Raw genomic sequence first — 19,873 nt, forward strand, 5'->3', positions numbered from 1 at the left:
GGATAAAGGGTCCCAGGAAGACTCCCTCCTAAGCCAGCAAACATGCTTTCGCTATCTAGCACGATCACAGAAAAGGTTCTGTAGGGAGAAGGCCCCAGAGCGTGGCTGTGCGTGCTGGATCCAAACTGTCTATGGGAGGAGGGAGCAGGCCAGGAGGATGCAAAAGGCCAGCAAAGTTGGCATCCAAATGAAATTGTAGCCACTCAGCAGGACAATGGCATGTAGAAAGGCCACGCTGCCTCCCGGAACTGCTGCCAAGCACCGTGACACACACGTCTAATCACATCTGCTGGCGGGTGATGCAGAGGGGCCGCCTGTGAGGTGGCAGGGCTTCAGTCACTGCCCGCTCACTGGAGGAGGCCCATTCATCAAAGCTCGGCCACGGGGCTCTCCTGGGGACCCGCAGGGAGAAGGACCAGCGCAGGAGAGCAAGGATCTGCTAGTTCCCTTAGTCACAAAGGGCAGAAAATAGAAAACCAGGGGTAGAAGCAGGTGTCCGGGCCTTGCCAGGGCTGCCAGAGAACTCTGTGTTCATGGGTCTACCGGCTGTTAAGTGTGGGCTCCATGCCTTCGATAATGGCTGATGGAGCCCGAGTCCCCACCTTACTGGCTGCTCCGTGCTGGGGCATTGGGGTGGCAGCGGTCAAGACCTGTAGCTGCCCCTTTCAGCTTTGTGGACTCCGGCATATCATTAATAAAAGGCGTGTGTGGGTGGAGGGAAGGCTTGTGATCTGCTCTATTCACTTAACAGGTTATGGGGAGAATTGTGAAATATGAAATGCAGCGGGTGTGAGGCATGCAGAATGGCCAATCCACGCCCCGCCGCCCCTGGGGGGGGTGTTGGAATCCCATGAATGGCATTTTAATGGGCAACCAGCCAGGCCCTGGTGGCGTCAATGAGTATTCACAGAGCAGCCTTGGTTTCTTGCCTGGATGCCCAGGGGAATGCAAGAATTGCCGCAAACCACAGTCCCCACCTTGATGGAGTTGACTATTTGGTAGGAAGGTGAAATTTGTTACGACATCTTTAAATGCTATCGTGCAAAACAGAATGGAATCCGGCAGCCATTTCTTTGGTACCCCGTCTGAGGCAACTGCATGAAGGGCGGGGTTCTTGAGGCCGGTAGGCTTCGGCGAGAGCAGGAAATGAGAAGAGATTTCTACTGTAGCACAGCGTGAGTTGCCAAGCAGCAAGAAGGGTGTTGGGGACACATGCTACTTAATGGCCCTTCCTCCCCAGTCCTCAGATTATTATACACACATTACTGCTTCCTTACTCAGGGCAGCTTTGACGCAGCTCTGAGCCGTCATGCGTACTATTTCTTCTTTTGGAAACAGCTTTCCTCCCTCACCTCTTTGTCAACCCCATATCTCATGCTCCAGCTAAACACCTACCGATTTGCCGGTTCCATGGTCACTTCCACCGTGAAACTGGCCACGGGCACTGCAGTACACCGTCTTCCTTGTCATGGCATTCACCTGTGTCCTCTGCCAGGCTGTGATCCTCAAAGGCAGGGTTCTCTTCTGTTCGTCTCTGCAGGGACATGTGTTGAAGAAATGTACATGAAAGATGGAAATGCTGATTGATTGGGTGGATCTGCAAAGACAACGTCTCGCTACAGGTCCAGAGACACATGGGCTGACCCCGAGGGCCTGTGGGGCACTGGCTAGGACACCTCAGTGTCTGTGCAGAATGGATGACTTTCCCACGGAGGAATGACAGATGAGCCGTATGTACATTCCGATGGAAATACATCATCGCTCTTCAGCTAACTGGCTTGATGTTTTTGTTTTCATCTTGTTTCCTTAAATTTGGGGAGGCTGAAACCTGAGGCTTAGTGAGAGCTAATTCAAAACAAGGGTGTCAAGTGCATAGAACAGCCGAGTTACGGTCAATTCATGTGGCCTTTCTAGCCATGGTTCCTTACATATTATGGTTCTGTACTTGACACGTCCGTGACTAGGGGCCCATTTTGGGGGGCATTCTCTATGATATGCTCTATTATATACAGGAGCTGGATGGGGTTAAGACCCGACCTTGGTAGAGGGTGTGGACTGAGCCACATCATATTTTTCCTCGAGGACATGTTTAAGACTCCGTTTCAGGTGTGGTAAAGGAGTCAGATGGCTCCCAGGCATCCAAAAGAACAGCATCTGGCGTCTTAAAGGCTTGTCTTAAAATAAGGAGCTAAGAGACATCAACTAAGTCCACACAGAAGAGGCATACCAGTTTGTGGTAAACCAGGTGTCCTCAAACTGCAGCCCATGGGCCACATGCAGCCCGCCGAGGACATTTATCCAGCCCGCCGGGTGTTTTTGCCCCGTTTTGGTTTTTTTTTTTACTTCAAAATAAGACATGTGCAGTGTGCATAGGAATTTGTCCATAGTTTTTTTTAAACTATAGTCCAGCCCTCCAATGGGTCTGAGGGACAGTGGACTGGCCCCCTGTTTAAAAAGTTTGAGGACCCCTCGTACTGTAAACCAATGATTGTAAATCATAGGCAACTCTGAAGGAGGGAATGGCATCAGAGCTTAAAGTTCGAACACATGGTTTGCAGAAGGCTGTGAATGACAGTAAAAGCCCCAAATCCGATAAACAATTTGGAGATGAAAACAATGGGACTGACAGTTCTGGGGGTACACGGGAGAAGGGGAGGTGGGAAAAAGGAAGTGGGGGGTGTCAACCAACCCAGGGACAAAGGTACAACAAGTGAACTAAATCAATGGAGAGAAGGGCACAGGATGCCTAGTGGGGCTTAATCAAGGGCAATGTAACAGCGAGGAATTACTAAACCCGAAAGAAGGCTGAACATGATGGTGGGACAAGAGGAAAGTAAAAGGAAATAGAGGAAAGAACTAAGAGGAAAAGGACATTTATAGAGATCTAAATACAGGCATGTGCATATGTAGATATATCTCTATATAATGATAGGGAATATATGTACTTATATCTATATGTTAAGAATTAAAGTAGCAGATGGACATTGGGCCTCAACTCAAGTACTACCTCAACACAAGAACACTTTGTTCTAATAATCTGGCATTCTGTGATGCTCACCTTCCTGACACGATCGCTGAAGACGAAAATCAGTGCATAAGCAAATGTGGTGAAGAAAGCTGATGGTACCCAGCTATTAAAAGATATAGCGTCTGGGGTCTTAAAGGCTTGAAGATAAGCAAGCAGCCATCTAGCTGAGAAACAACAAAGCCCACATGAAAGAAGCACACCAGCCTGTGTGATAATGAGGTGTCGATGGGATCAGGAATCAGGCATCTAAGACCCAGAACAAAATCATACCAATGCGAATTGGGGGGTAAGGGGGGCAGCATGTAGTGGAGACCCAAAGCCCATCTGTAGATAAATACCCTTACAGAAGGGTCACAAGGAAGAGACGAGCCAGTCAGGATGCAGTCTAGGACCGATGAAACATACGACTTTCCTCTAGTTCTTTAATGCTTCCACCACCACCACCACCCACTGTCATGACCTCAATTCTACCTTACACTTGGATTAGACCAGAACACATACACTGCTACATATAAGAGTCTGCAACACAGTGAATCCAGGACAGATAAACCCCTCAGGGCCAACAATGAGAATAGAGATACCAGGAAGATACGGGGGAGGTGTGGGGAGAAAGGGGGAATGGATCACAAGGATCAGCATATAACCCATTCCCAGGGGTACAGACAACAGAAAAGTGGGTGAAGGGTGACAGAGGACATTGTAACATATGAAAATAACGATCATAAGTAATCTAGGGTTCATGAGGGAGGGAGGGTGAAAATAAGGAGCTGATATAAGGGCTCAAGTAGAAAGAAAATGCTTTGAAAATGATGATGGCAATGTATGCATAAATGTGCTTGACACAATGGATGCATGTATGGATTGTGGTAAGAGATGTAAGAGCCCCCAATAAAAGTATTTAATTCAAAAGAAAAGCCCCCAATCCATTTGCAGGGGCTCCATAGAATTAAGTTTCCAGTGGGTCTCCTCTGAGCATAGTGCAGGGATGGGAATAGCCCAGCTAGACAGAGCATTGTAAAGTTGATTATAGCTCACATAGTCAGATTAAAATCTAACAGCTTCTTGTTTGTTCTGCCTTTGGATCCATTTTAAAGTTGTTTTAGTTTTTAATATTTTCTGCTTTTTCTGATTGAGGCTTTTCGCCACTTTGTCATTTTTGTTGGTTTGTTTCTTGTTTGGTTTGATTTTCTGCCTATGAAATTCAAACTGAAAAAAACCAAATCACTGCCATCGAGTTGATTCTGCTTTTGGTGACCTTATAGGACAGGGTAGAACTGTCCCTGTGAGTTTCTAAGACTGCAACTCTTTACAGGAGTAGAAAGCCTCATCTTTCTCCCACATATGAAATCCAGGATAGGTAAATCTATAGGCAGTATTAGACCAATAATTACCAAGGAACATGACAAGGGAGGTTGGGGAGAAATGGGGAGCTAACACCAATGAGTATGAGGAAAAAGAACATGTTCTGAAATTGATTGTGGTAATGATTGCACAACTCTTCTTCATGACGGTATGATAGGTGAGTTAGATGCTAATACAACTTTTTTTCCCTTTTGATAAAAAGACTCCTTTAGTACTGAGTGTGAACCAGGCTGCACTGTTTCCTTGGGGACACCCTGAAGACCCCCTCAGGGGTGAACCAGGCCACACCCTTCGTCACCCTTCGATATACAATGGTGCCACCATGCACTTCCACACACAGCACCTCACTCTCTGGAAAGCCACGCTTCTGTTTCCTGCTGTGGCTTTTGTTCCCTGCTATGGCTTTTGGACATTTTGGGCTTCTGGCTCTGGGCCCTGAGTGTGGCTCCCCTCTGTCTGGTCCTTGGATTTTGGACTGAACGGTCCCAAACCTGAACACCATGATGGGAGACATTTCCTCAAAGTGTCCTGCGTTTCTGTGGTACATTGCAGTGATTACAGAACTCAGAGACACGAGGGAATATACATAAGGGAGAAGTGGGGGGGAATCGGGCAAAGCAGTATCTTGGAAGAGTTGGACATTTGGACAGTTTCTGTCTCTAAGTCCTTGGATGTAGTCTGGTATTAATTATTAGAAATTACACACCACCACAGCATGTGCCAGGCATGGGGGTAAAAGAGGGTGTACATTTGATGGAACAGGAATAGCTGGCAGGTGATGGTGGGCGGGGCCTGCAAACGCTTAAGATGAGGCTGGGGAGGTGAGCAGGAGTCAGATCAGGAAGGAGACAAAATTGTTTCCTGAGGTGAATGAGACAAAATTAGAAGCTTTAAGGATTTTTCTTTAATTAAAGAAAAAAGACCCGGACTGAAATGTGAGAATGGACTAAAGCAGAGCAAGACTCAAAAACAAACAACAACAAAACCCTCCAACAACAACACCAACAAACTAAACCATGGTCATCAAGTCGATTACAACTCATAGCAAGCCCATAGGACAGAACTGTTCCCTAAGGTTTCCAGGACAAGATCTTTCTGAAAGTAGACACCTTCGTCTTCCTCCCCCAGAGTGCCTGGGGGAGGGGCTTGAATCTTTCAGGCATAAGCCCATGCTTAGCCCACCTTACAGCATTACCAGAGGCTGGTTTTAGGGAGACTGCAGAAAGCTAGGATGGTGAGCGTGGGGCCGGAGACCAGCCGAGATGGGGAGGAGGTAGCATTAACAGCAGGACTAGTGGCAGGCTGGGTTGGTATGTGGTCAGTGATGCTGGGGACAAGGATGGAAGAAAAGGTATCCAAGGTGATGCTGGCTTAGGAAGCTGCCTGGATGTAACTGAAATCCTGGGGAAGAGGTGCAGTCAGGCTGAGAGGGAGGAAATCCTAAGATATCGACAGGAGGTTTTATATGTATGTGTAGGCTTGGTTCTGAGCATTTTCAGTACATGAACTAGAGAGCTATAGAAAACTAGACATCCAAGCTAGCTGTCAGCCAGTTGACCCTGACTCCTGGCCACCCACGTGCATCTGAGCAGAAGTGCATTCCATGGAGCTTCCAATGGCTGAGCATTTGGAAGTAGATTACCAAGTCTTCCTTCTGAGCCACTGCAGGGTGAGTGGACTCCAACCTCCAACCTCCAACCTTGGGGTTTGTAGCAAGTGTGTTACTTGTTGACACCACCCAACTCACTGCCATCAAGTTGATACTGACTCATAACAACCCTACAGGTTGTCACGTAAACAGTGTAGTGCCTGTGAGTTGATTCTGACTCAGTGACTACGTATGACAGAGTGGAACCGCCCGAGGGTTTTCTAGACTAATCTTTATTGGGAGGAGTTCTGATAGCCTAGCGGTTAAGTGCTTGCCTGCTAACCAAAGGGCTGCAGTCTGCTTCCTGAAAGACCAACCGCTGTCTCGGAAGCCACAGGAGCCAGTTTTAGTCTGTCCTGTGCATTTGCTCTGAGGCGGACTTGACTGCAATAGGTTTGCTTTTGGTGGATCTGTGGACGCAGATCCTCGAGTCTGCCTCCAGCAGAGCTGACAGGTCAGTTTGAACTGCCAATCTTGTGTTTAGCAGCCAAGCCCTTAACCACCTGCCCCGGAGCTCCTCGGGGCCCTGTGTAGTCTGCTCGCCAGGCCTCCCTCCCCCCATATTTTTGAAAATTTCAGTTTTACTTTCCCTTCTTTTTCAGCCACTTAGATCAATGTTTAGAACCAAGGGGTAAGGAGTCTGGAGGGTTTTTAGGGCTGTGAGCCTTCACTCTCTATTTGTTTCTAAAGAAAAACATATTCTGCTCACTTCCTAGGAGACATTGCAGCTGTCAAGACACATGGAGCTTCCATAAAACCCTGGAGCTAAAGGACCCACGTGGAGACCCCTGCCAGCGCTGAGATGCTTACAACACCACTGGATCCACAAGACTTCCCATCCACTGGCCTGTGATCTTCCTGCATTCGGCGTCATTGCATGTGTTTCATGAGTCTGAAGAGGACTTTATAGATTGGTATCAGACAATGGACTAATATCAGACTTATGGACTTGATCTGGACTGGGCTGGGATGTTCTCTCAATACTCAACTGCTCCTGCATATAAAGCTCTTTCTTATACAAAAAAAGAAAAGAAAAAGAAAAACATATTCTGTGTAGTTACATAGCCCATCTCACCAAATGAGTAGTATCCTGTTAGACTCTTCATAAACGGGTTTCTTTTCCCCTCTCCCAGCCTCCTTGGACCGCCCATCATTGCCTGTCCATCCCCACTCCTGGCCCTGACAGTCTTCACAGTCTTATTTTTTGGTGTGAGAATTATTTTTCCTTAGAAAACTGGTGTCAATGAATATTTGTCTTTATGGGCTTGACTAATGTTGCTAAGAATAATGTTCTCTAGTTTTGTCTATGTCTTCTGATGTTTGAGTTCTTATCGTTGTCTATTGATGCATAGTATTCCACTATTTGAATATAGCAGAGCTGGTTTATCCATTCCTCTATAATTAGGGGTTTGGGCTGTTTCCATATTTTTGCTATAAGAAAAGTCCTGCAATAAACATAGGTGGGGTGATGTCCGTTTGTGTTGTATTCTTGCTTTCTTTAGGCTATACACTCAGTAGAGAGAAAGCTGGATGGGGAGGTACTTGCCTTACCTGTGTTTAAGGAAGTGCCATACTGATTTCCATAGTCGCTGTACAACCCTACAGTCCCACCAGCAATGGATGAGTGTGTTAATCTCTCCATAGCCTCTCCAGCATTTATTATTTTATGTTAAATATCTTTGCTAAGAATGTTGTTGTGAAGTGATATTTCACTGTTGTTTTCATTTGTATTTCTCTTACTACTAGTGAATGCACACTTTTTTTCATATGGTTGTTGGCCACCTGGGTGTGATCTTTAGTAAACTTTTCATGTTTATAGTCATTTTTGATTGGGTTATTGTATTTTTCTTATTAAGATATTGTAGTTCTCTACAGATTTTTGAAATTAGCCCTTTATCTGATATATCATTGCTAGATATTTTCCGGGTTATATTTTTCATTAACAAAACAAAGATCTCACTGCCAGTGAGTCGATTTCCACTCCTATCAACCCTATAAGACAGGGTAGAACTGCCCCTATGAGTTTCTGAGACCGTAACTCTTTATGGATTCGAACTTCTGAACTTGCAGTCATCAGCCCAATGTTTAACCACTATGCCACTGAGACTCTTAGCTCATGCCACTACAGATCTTCATAAATGTTACTCTTAATAAGGGGCAGCTGTAGCCAGACATGCAAACTGTGAGAGTGAATGGGAGTCAGATATACCGGTCGCTCCATGTGTGCTGGCACAGGCCTTCAGCAGCCTGAGAGGAGCATTTTCTGGGAGCGCATGTCTCCATGTAGTTACGGAGCCAGATCTCATGCGTGTGCCCAGGAGTCTCACAGGCCAAGAGCTGGGCAAAGGGGCAAAGGCCCATGGAGATGACTGTGCATGGGAAGTGGGGTGGGGTGTGGGGTGTGTGGAAGGACCTCGATAAGGGAAAATCTCCCCAGAACTGTGACTGAGAAGGGATCCGAAGGAAACTGTCCCTAACTCAGCCTTACCAGGGAGAAAAGAACAGGACCATATCTTTGAAAAGCATTTGGTAATCTCAAAAGCCAAATACAAATTTAAGGGATTATCATTGATAGTCACCTTCAAAACCACCAACTTCAAATTAATGAACGTTGACCTGGCGTTCCTCATACAACTACGGGGTAGAAACTTGGTACTACATCTCTTTTTGTGCCTTTCAACCACTCGGGTATAATTTTCTATTTATTTATCCAACAGTTTTATTGGCATATAATTCACACATACAATTCAATAGTTCAATCACATCAAGAAAAGTTGTACAAACATCACAACAATCAGTTTTAGAACATTTTCTTCAATCTTGTGGTCATCGTTATTAGATCCCCATTTCCCCCACCCCAGCCTCCCCTAGGGTACCATTTATCCAGTTACTGTTTCTATAGATTTACCTATCCTGGATTCCATATACAAAAAAACATTAAACAAACAAATAACACCAAAATCTAACGAGAACAACAGTAAAACAAAATAAAAACCTCAATCAAAAGACGGAAAATATTAAAAACTATAACTAAAAAATCATTTTCTTTTTAAATGTTATCAATGTAAACAGATTACTCATGTATTCACTGTGAGGAATGATGGAGAAATAAATCAGAACAACCGGATTCTGCTAGTTTCCAGAAAGAAGCAATAAAAGACCGTGATTATCTCTCTCACTGACTTTGTTCATTTGGAAAGCATGATCCTCTCTTCTCAAAAATCTTTAAGTCAATATTGAGTTAAAAGAAATGGAATCAGAGCACATTAAGTAAAGAGAAGTATAAGACATAGACTTAAGTTCTGGCTCTACTTATAACAGTTGAGCTAAACTCCTTGGTGTCTCCATTTTCTTACTTGTAAAATGGTGTTATAAACTTGATTGTACCCCTACTACCATCACACACACATACACACAAAGTGCTGGAATACTAACCTTGCAATAATGGGTATAATTCTGTTTAGGAGAAGGGGTTCTTTGTTATGTTAATGAGCCCACTCCACATCCCTGTGGGAGTGGGTCCTAAACCTAATAACTTCTGAATAACAATGGAACAGATCAGACACACCAAAACAAAAAACCAAACGCCAATTCATAGCAACCCTATAGGACAGGGTAGAACTGCCCCTGTGTGTTTCCAAGAGGGTAACTGCCCCTGTGAGTTTCCTGTGAGTGACCTTGGGGATTGCAACTGAATGAGTGACCACTACGCCACCAGGTCTCCTGCGATCAGACACACTGACACACACAAATGGAAGAAGGCAAGTGCCAAGCCAAGGAACCAAGGGAGCTGCCAACAAGGATGAGTCAACATGGCCCAGACCTTGATGTTGGCTTTTAGCCTCCAGAACTCGGAGACAATTAATTTCTGATCTTTAAAGCCACTGTGGCATTTGTATTATGCCAGCACTTGGAAGATGGATAACAAAACCCACTGTGGAGGCACAATGGTGAAAACAACTAGCACAGTGACCAGAGTTGCTGAATTATACCTTGAGCATCAACTATAAAGTGGCCTACAAATAGCAGAAAACCTGAAAATAAAGGCTGAGACTTATTTTTCTGTTTAATAAGAAACCCCTGAAAATAAGCCACCCAGGGCTGGGGTAGGGTGACTCCCAGGTTTGCCCAGAAATTTTAGCATCCCCAATACCACATCCTAGGAAACCCCTCAAATAAACAAACAAACAAAATCTAAGCCCACTTCTGTCTAATTGATTCCAACCTGTAAGAAACCTGTAGGACACAGAACTGGCCCCACAGCGTTTTCAAGGCTGTAACCTCTGCAGTCGCTGACTACCAACTCTTTCTCTAAAACAGTGGTTCTCAACCTCCCTAAAGCCACAACCCTTTAATACAGTTCCTCATGTTGTGGTGACCCCAAACCATAAAATCATTTTTGTTGCTACTTCATAACTGTAATTTTGCTACTGTTATGAATTGTCATGTAAATATCTGATATGCAGGATGTATTTTCATTGCTACAAATTGAACATAACCACAGCTAAATATAAAAAGACAGATCAGCATCCAGATTAAATTCCCAGATTTTTTTTTGCAGTAGTTGATGATTTTGCAGTACATGATTTTACATTTACCCAGTAATTATAATTCATGATGTGTCATTTTACCTCCAAGGCTGCTGCTTTCAACATAGTAGCTGCTTTTAACAGAGTAGCTGTTTTCAACACAGCAGCTGCTTTCTACACAGTAGCTGCTCTCTACACATGTGTGACTGGTCCACATAAGTACATAATGATGCCAACCCTGTCACATACTTAATCACTGTGCCACCAGTGCTTGAACACCCTTTAGTCTTGGGCCAACTGGGATGACTTGTCAGTCTAGCAACACTGGTGATGTTATTGACAAAGGGCCAATGTAAGCTTTCTTCTTTTGCACTTGCCCCTTCTGACTATTGCCCAGAGCCTCATGGCTGCAAGGGAGTTCTTGTAACTCCAGGCACCACACCTGCATTCCAGGCATGAAGAAGTGCAAATGAAGCCAAGACTTTCCCTTACAGAAGTTTGCCTCTATTTTGGAAAGCCATTTTTCCTCAGAGCCTCCCACTTACATCTTCCTGGCCAAACGTGTTTCACATAACCACCCCGATGCTGCAAGAGGAGCTGGGAACCCACTCTGACGCCTGCAGCCTCACGGTGGAAGGGGCACGGCGAAGTTAAGGAAGGGCTTGTGGGTGGCGGACGCAGCATATGCTACACCTCTTGGTTGAGCTCCTGCTATGTGGCAGGCACTGTGCTGGGATCTGCGCAGAGCTGAAAGACGAGTTAGACACAACTCCACCCCAAGTAAGCTCAGGGGCCGATACAAACTCATGAAGCCCAGAGGTGACCAAGGCAGAAGCTGCTATTAGCCCATGGGAAGTGTTGGCCAGCAAACCCGTCCTGAGAGGCAGGTGGGAAGGACAGGGTTGGTGGTTGGCCAAGTGACCAACAACAAAGCAGGTCCACGTTCCAAATAAGGGTAAGCCTAAATATTTGGGGACTCGACAACAAAAAAGCTCCAGGAAGACCAGCCAGGTGGGTATGAGAAGATGGAATGTGTGTTTATGGAAAGTACCTCCATTTCTGAAAATGACCTGCCTTGGGGGCCTCGGGCCACTGGGGAACCACCCTGAAGAAAAGTGTTTACTGGCACACCTGGGTGACCTGGGAGCACAGCTTGCAAACAGCTGTGAGAACTCCGGTGGAGACAGATCCCTGGAAGTAAACAACATTCCACACAAGGCTCCCGACCAGCTCTGCCCCTGAGAAAGAGATGCTCTACCCCTACTTAAGGATCCCATTGGGTCCTCAGCATCAAGACCTTTCCCCTAGCCTTGTGGCCTTGGATGCTAACCCCTTTTCACTCTTTCTGCCCCCAGTTCCAGCCCTGACCAGCTCCTGAGCCAGGCAAGGCAAGAGGTGGGCAGCCTCAACTTCCAACCAAGGCTAGTGCCAACCAGGGCTGGTGCCCAGTGACCTTCTGGGGTTGCTACACAGTGAGTGGTAGCATGCCCCAGCTCCCCACACTGGTGCGCACCAGGGTCACGGCATATTGGGCCATACCCTATCTCAGGGAGGATCAGCGCTCTGCATTGGGTTGTTCCCACCAAACATGTCTGTTGAAGTCCTGACCTCTGGTGCCTGTGAACATGACCCTGTAATGAAGTCATTACAGAATAAGGCAGATCTCAATCCACTCTGAATGGTGCTGAGGAAAAGCGATGCAGAGACAGAGAGAGACGCTCTGCCCGTGGGGAGACGTATCAGCAAGCCAAGGGGGCAGAGGCTATCGGAAGCTGGGAGACAAGGAAGGTGGGGGGGGGGGGCCTTCCTTCACAGCAGTGGTTCTCAACTTTCACAGGGGTTGCCCGATTCATAACAGTAGCAAAATTACAGTGATGAAGTAGCAACAGAAATAATTCTATGGTTGGGGGGTCACCACATGAGGAACTGTATGAAAGGGTCGCAGCATCAGGAAGGCTGAGAACCACTGCTCTACACAGCCTTTGGAGAGCGTGGCTCTGCCGACATGCTGCATGTGGTCCACAAGCCTCCATGGCTGCTGCGAGACAAAGCATTTCTGTTGTTTAAAGCCACGTACTTTGTGACATTTTGTTTCCGCAGCCCTAGAAAACAGATACAATCATAAAACACGCCCACAAGGTGGAACACATTCACATCCCACTGTTGATGAGGACATGAGGCTCAGGCTGAGGAGTAAACAACCCCAGGTGACAGCCCTTCGGCATAAAGGTGGATCCAGACCTCTGTGCGGCACCAGACCTCTCCTCAGACCCCTTGGCACTGGCAGACGGTGTTCATCTCAGAGACCGTAATGAAGTTTCATTTATTCCTCGACTTGACAAGTAGTTGTTGCCTATCTTCTGCAGGCTAACATTGTGCTGGGCTAGTGTGTTCTTTCCTGACTGACTGACCCTGTCTAAATCCAGCCTGCCCCTGGTCTTGACTTAGGACCATCAGCTGTCAGAGGTCATGATGGCCTCAGGGCATCGTGCCAGGGGTCAGCTCAGGCCAGCCTCAGAGGCACAGGTAGACCTCCTCCATCTTACCTGGACACCCTAATGGCCCTGTTTGTCCCAACCTCTCACCCTGAATCTGATCCAGTATGACAAGCCAGCTCATTGTTGAAGCCCCCAACAGAGGTGGTAAGATGATGAAGAGAATAAAATGGGCAACAGACCCATTTGATCCTTGATGAGCAACATGGTAGAGGAGGTCAAAGCAGGAAATATTTTGTGGAGGTGCGGTCAATAATCATACTCTCCCCATTGGGAGTGCGGAAAGGCCCTCAAAATGGCGACTGTGAGCAGCGGGGTAGAGATGGGCATGGGCAGGTATGGGGTCTGGCTTTGCCTTGTGCTACCAGCTCTAGTGTAGTAACATAGAGAAGTGGGAAACTGAGACATGCAGGTGTAAAGTAACTGACCCCAAATTAACACATTATTGTTTTATTTTTATTTATAAAAGTAGTAATTGTGGTAGTTATATGATCGTTTGTCAATTTGAGAGGATTAAGAGTGAAGGGGTGGAGTCTAGCCTGTCAATCAGGTCATAACCAATGAGGCCTTTGTGTGGGCATGGTCTTCTCCTGAGGATTCTGGGAATTCCGGTATTCCTCCTTGGAGGCAGGAGACACACTCTCTCTCTGCTCACTCCTTTGGAGACATTGCAGCTGATAAGATACATGGAGCTACGTTGGTGCCCTGAGCTGGACGAGCCATGTGGAGATCCCTTCCAGTCCTGAGATGCTTACAATGCCACTGGATCCACAAGAATTCCCACTCACTGGTCTCCTGCATCTGGCATCATTGAATGTGTTTCATGAGCCTAAAGAGGACTTTATAGATTGGTATCGGACATATGGGCTAATATCAGACTTACGGACTTGTTCTGGACTGAGCTGGGATGTTTTCTTAATTTACAATTACTCTTTATATAAAGCTTGCTCTTATACACATAGGAGTGTCTGTGGATTTGTTTCTCTAGTCTACTCGAACCAACACATACATGTTTATTGTGGAAAATTTAGAAAGTGCCCTAAGTATTTATAGGTTTGAGGCTTGTATTAAATCCTAGTTCCAATTGAAGAATAATGAGTTCTTATATCATGATCCTTCTTGATACTTGCCCTCAGGAAGGGAACACAGAAGATATGGTACTGCTGCCAAAGGTGGCGAGGGGTTTAGATGGTGCCCAGCTATCAGATAAAATAGCATCTGGGGTTTTAAAGGCTTGTCTCCAAACGAGCAACCAGCTAAGTGAGATGTCAACTAATTCCACATGGAAGAAGCTCATCATCACCAGTCACCAAATGATTGGAATCCATATAATCCAAAGTCAAAGGAGGGATCAGTATCAGAGCCTAAATTTTGAGAATCCAGTGTGCACAGGGCGATGGATGACAGTGGGAGCTCAAGGTTCATTTGTGGAACAACATAGGAAATCAGCCTCCGGAGAACTCCCCTGTCCAAAATTGAGGGATGGGAGGAAAGTGGTCACCAAACAGAGTGCTTGGGAGAGAGGAGTATAGAAGATCAAAGGCATAAATCTGATCTGAGCAGTTAACACTTTGTCAGTAGATCCCCCCCTATGCTACAGGCTGGACCTGATCTAGTAGAATAAGGGTTTTGGGGAAGTGGGGGGTGTACAGTGGTGATGGGGGTGATGTAAATGGGAGGCAATGTCAAGGAGACCATTAGAAAAAGAATGTTTGGAAGCTGATTGTGGTAGCAAGTGTACAATTCTACTTGATGCGATTGCAATATGGAATCATATGGTATATGTATTAAATCCCAGCTCAAAACAACAAAAAATGCAATGCCTGTGAGACGCAATAAAATGAAGTGTAATTAAAAAAGAAGAGTCCCAAAGTATTTAACAACAACAACTAGGGGTCTGCTCTATCGGTGCTTTTCCCCATGGCACCTTGAGCTTCCTGGGAGTGTGGCTACAGGATGCTAAGAAGGAGCATTCCCAGAGACATGGCATGAGCTACACTACTTAAGGCATGACTTCCCAAGGCATTGGCTCACTTATGCCGCATCTGGTTGGTCTAAACAAGTCAGAGAGCCAGCCCACTTTCAATGCAAGGGAAGGTATACTCCCATGTCTCTGTGGCAGTAATGGCAAGGAATTTGGGGCCACATGCATCATCCTTTAGTATAAAAGGGTAATTAGAGACTTCTAATTTTTTATCAGAAAAATATTTTTGATCAAAGTGTATTTTCTGCACTTGAGACTTATCAGCGGCTCCTGCTGGTCCTACATCTGATGCCACCCATTGGCCCCTATTACCAGTGCTCAGGCAGCAGGAACGCGCTGTCATCAACAAGATTCTGACTCATAGAAACCCTCTCGGGCAGAGTGGAACAGCTCTGTGGGTTTTTGAGACTGTCACTCTTGATGAGTGTAAAAGCTGCATCTCTCTCTCTAGAAGCCATTGGTGCTCCAACTGCTGCCCTGTGGTTAGCAACCTATCTCATGACCCATGACGCCACCCCAGTGGCTGAACAGAAATACCACGTTAAAACAAATCAGCAACATCTAGCACAGTTAACTTTAAAACTGACTGATGGACATACTTCACAATAAATGTTTTTCAAATAAATAAATGAAACAGAAAATGTATATAAGACTAAAAAGTTAGAGGAAATTGGAAGATACCAAAAGTATAAAGAAAAACCTTTGTTATGGATGAGAAATGCTCAGACTATTGTGTATGTTCACTTCTAGAACTTTTCTATGCACATACATGAGTTTACTCTGTACATACTATTTTTTAAAAAATAATCATTTTATCGGGGCTCATACAACTCTTATCACAATCCATTCATCCATCGTGTCAAGCATATTTGTACATTTGCTGCCATCATCATTCTCAAAATATTTGCTTTCTACTTGAGCCCTTAGTATCAGATCATTTGCCCCCTCCCCACCCTCCTTCTCTCATGAACCCTTGATAGTTTATAAATTATTATTATTTTGTCATGTCTTACACTGTCCAATGTCTCCTTTCACCCACTTTTCTGTTTCTGTCCTTCAGGAAGGGGGTTATATGTAGATCCTTGTGATCGGTTCCCCCTGTCTAACCCACCTTCTCCTTCCCCTCCTGGTATCTCTACTCTCATTATTAGTCCTGAGGGGTTTATCTGTCCTGGATTCCCTGTGTTTCCAGCTCTTATCTGTACCAGTGTACATCCTCTGGTCTAGCCGGATTTGTAAGGTAGAACTGGGATCATGATAGTGGGGGTGGCGGGGCTGGAGAGGAAGCATTAAAGAACTAGAGGAAAGTTGTATGTTTCATTGATGCTACACTGCACCCTGACTGGCTCATCTCCTCCCCGAGACCCTTCTGTAAAGGGATGTTTAGTTCCTAAAGATGGGCTTTGGATCTCCACTCCACACTCCCCCTCATTCACAATCATATGATTTTTTGTTCTTTGATGCCTGATACCTGATCCCATTGACACCTCATGATCACACAGGCTGGTGTACTTCTTCCATGTGGGTTTTGTTGTTTCTCAGCTAGATGGCTGCTTGTTTATCTTCAAGCCTTTAAGACCCAAGACGCTAGATCTTTTGATAGCCAGGGACCATCAGCTTTCTCCCCCACACTTGCTTATGCACCCACTTTGCCTTCGGTGATTGTATCAGGAAGGTGAGCATCATGGAATGCCAGTTTAATAGAACAAAGTGTTCTTGCATTGAGGGAGTACTTGAGTAGAGGCCCAATGTCCATCTGCTACCTTAATACTAAACCTATAAATATATGCACATAGATCTATTTCCCCATCATCATATATAAATATATTTACATATTGTACATGCTATTTTGTGTCCACCTCTTATCATGTGACATTATAGAGTTGGCCATTTTGCCCTTGATACCAGTTCTTGATGATCATCATTTTAGATGGCTGTATAGAACTTAATTGTATGGGGAAAACATCATCACGTGGGGGGAAAAGTGTTCCAATTCTTGGCTATTTGGGTGGTAGGCATAATACTTGACTATTTGACCTGTAGGCATAATACTGAGATCTCTATCTTTGCACAAAGATATTTATGCACAGATCTAATTATCCCCTTGGTTGAATGCTCAGACACACGTTTGAGAACCCACTGTGCCTTGGCATGGTCTCTGCCCAGGAAAGGTAGGTGGGTGAGGCATGAGTCACCACCAGCATCCTGGGGATTGCAAAAGGGGCAGGTGCTGAGGCAGCGGTATGGGCAAGTCAAAACGGACTCTTCTTCGAATGTCCCTACTTGGTGACCCAGAGTGCTGTCATTCAGAAAACCTGTGAAAACAGCTCCAGCAGGCCACGAGGGTTTGCTACGAGGGCGTCGGGGCAGGAACACAGGCAATCCAAGGAGGAGTTTCCCATCTCCAGGCCACTTGCTGGATGGGGTACCCAGAGATGAGAAATGTTCATCCTATTGACCAGGGTGTCACCAGCAGTGAGAGAGGAACCAGCCAGGCAGCGGTTGCCTGCCAGACAGTGACTCCAAGAGGCAGACAACAGGAGAGAACTCACCGACCAGTGAAGCCCGGAGGATTTATATTCTAGTGAGGACAGTGACACCCATGAGAGGACCTATAGGACTGTCAAAGAAGAGCCAACATTCCCTATGCTGCTCCTTGGCCTGGCACCAAGTGCCTTACTTTGACCATCTGATTGACAGCCCCATAACACACTAAGTGGTGTGGAGAGGGGTGCTGGTATCCCCTTAACACAGGTGACGAAGCCGAGGCACAGCAAGTTTGAGCTACTTGCTCAAACTCACTCAAACTCTTAGCTACTACCCTAAAGTTATCTAGGGAGAGGCCAAAGAAACCAAATGAAGTGAAGAAGAAAAGAAACTAACGTGTATATATTCATTTACTCAGTAATTATATTAATATTCTAAAGTGGAAAGGGAGAATGGACAGGGGAGTGGGGGAAGGAAATGAGGGGAAGGGGAAGATTAAGGTTTATATCATAGAAATGGCTCACAGGATCGTGGAAGAAGGTAAGTTCCAAGTCCATGGAAGTTGGAGGTGTCTCTTAATTCAAGTAGCTGCAAGGACTGATGAACCTAAGATTGGCAAATCAGATTGGCAGGCTTCTGTCTGGAGAGGGAAATAATTCAAGGTTGGTTGGCTGGTATGGAAGCTATGGAATGACAACTCTCAGGATCATCAGGCAATAAGACAGGCTGCTGGCTTAAGTCTAAAGAATCAGAGGTTGGATAATGAGCCAGAGGTGGGATCCAGACACAGCAAAACCATTCAAGATTCTCCACAGCGCCCACTTATATTAGAACCAGGCTTTACCCCCAGAGAACCTTTCAATTGATTGGCTGTTCATAGCAGGTCTTATAATAGAAGTGATTGTGTTATATTTCATCATGTGGGATTTCTATGTGTTAACTGGCACACCACTGAGAATCCCAACTTAGTCAAGTTGACACAAAACATTAAGGATCACAGATGAAGAGCCTACAACTTAGCAAATAACCTTCCCTAGGTCACCCAGATGGTAAGTGCTATCCCAGATCTGGAGTTCAGGCTTGTAGGCCACCACAGAACAGGCTCCCTCCATGCCTCCACTCTGCTTCCCAGAAGAGCAGGTTTCAAAGAGAGTGACATGGGACTAGGTATCAATACCTGAAGAAGGGTTCAGTGGACAGAGATGAGCAAGAAGGGAAGAACAGGTTATGACCTTGAACTAGCAAAGCCCTGGGGTTTGAAATGCAAGGCCTGTCAATAGAGGAGTGACACATATACACATTATTCCAACAGTAAGAATGAGACAATATACACCTGAATGTTTTGACATGAGAAACCAAAGACAAAATAAGCATACAAGGAAAATTCAATAAGTGAAACTGGATTTGGCAACAAGCTAAATATACACATGTATAGACATGCATAAAGAGCTCTGGTGGTGTGGCAGGCCAAGCTTGGGGTTGCTAATTGAAAGGTCAGCAGTTTGAGCCAACCGAGATGGTCAGTGGGAGGATGAAGCAGTCTGCGTCCAGAAAGATCTACAGCCGTGGACACGGAGTTGTACATGTAGAAGTTGTTCAATGGGAGGATGTTTTGTTGTATACATTTTTGCCACAACTGAAAACATAATTATATGACTAACAAGGAGTACAAGGAAGGAGAGCATGTTCTAAAATTGATGGTGGTGATGATTGCACAACTCTCCTTGATATGATTACACTACTGAATTGTAGGATATGTGGATGAAGTGTCGATGAAACTGTTTTTAAAAAAAAGATTTACAGCTGTGGAAAGCATACAGAGCAGATCTTGATTCTGTGGTCAGTATGCATCAGATCAACTCGATAACGGGGGAGGGGGGGGGTGTTGACTTTTTAAATTTTGGTGTACAACAGGGGTTTCAAAGTATTCATGGGAAAATGCCATTATCTTTCTATTCCATTTTCTCCAGGAACCTTCCGAAGCCTCCTCATGCGTGCTTAGGAGTGCTGGCAAGAAAACAAGACCACATTGGTAAGTTGAATTTTCAGGATAGTGGGCTTCTGTTATTTCTTACTTCTCTGTATTTTTCAAACCCAATGATCTTGTTACTTTTACAGGCAGAAAAGGAAATTATATTTGTTTACAGAGATGCAAGTGTCTAGCTTTTTCCTGACACCATTACCTGGGGAGAGGTGGGAACTCTGTATCCCATTCTCACCTCACCCCTCCCCTCCCACTCCCGCCCTCACCTCCCATGTTGATGTTCTAAGATGTTCCATTGCCAGGTCTGGATGTTTGCTTCATCAACTCAACACTGGTCTTTTTTTTTTGGGGGGGGG

General features: G+C 45.4%; 1 pseudogene; it reads right to left on the bottom strand.

The window, feature by feature from the left end:
- Positions 1-19,873, bottom strand: part of LOC115872369 — a 34,820-nt pseudogene that overhangs the window by 1,873 nt on the left and 13,074 nt on the right.

Source organism: Echinops telfairi, unplaced genomic scaffold (assembly GCF_000313985.2).
Source record: "Echinops telfairi isolate 266 unplaced genomic scaffold, ASM31398v2 ScPeMD7_7424;HRSCAF=8462, whole genome shotgun sequence".
Lineage (NCBI taxonomy): Eukaryota > Metazoa > Chordata > Mammalia > Afrosoricida > Tenrecidae > Echinops > Echinops telfairi.